Below are 210 nucleotides of genomic sequence, written 5' to 3'. Positions count from 1 at the left end.
ATTATGCTATACACCTTTTATGATTCCTCTTCTCGCTCATCTGTTCTTGGAATTAAATTTTTTTTCACGTTCCCTAATTTCTTTAATTCGCTGTAGTGTCTTACTTTACCTTGATGAAGTATCAGTAACATTTCTAATTTCGTCTTGATACTCACTTTTTTTATCAATAATTAAATGACCGTTACTAGTATCATCATAATGTCGACACAA

The sequence above is a fragment of the Penaeus monodon genome, chromosome 34 (assembly GCF_015228065.2).
Source record: "Penaeus monodon isolate SGIC_2016 chromosome 34, NSTDA_Pmon_1, whole genome shotgun sequence".
Lineage (NCBI taxonomy): Eukaryota > Metazoa > Arthropoda > Malacostraca > Decapoda > Penaeidae > Penaeus > Penaeus monodon.
The sequence above is the reverse complement of the archived record's forward strand: the minus strand, read 5'-3'. Positions refer to the sequence as shown.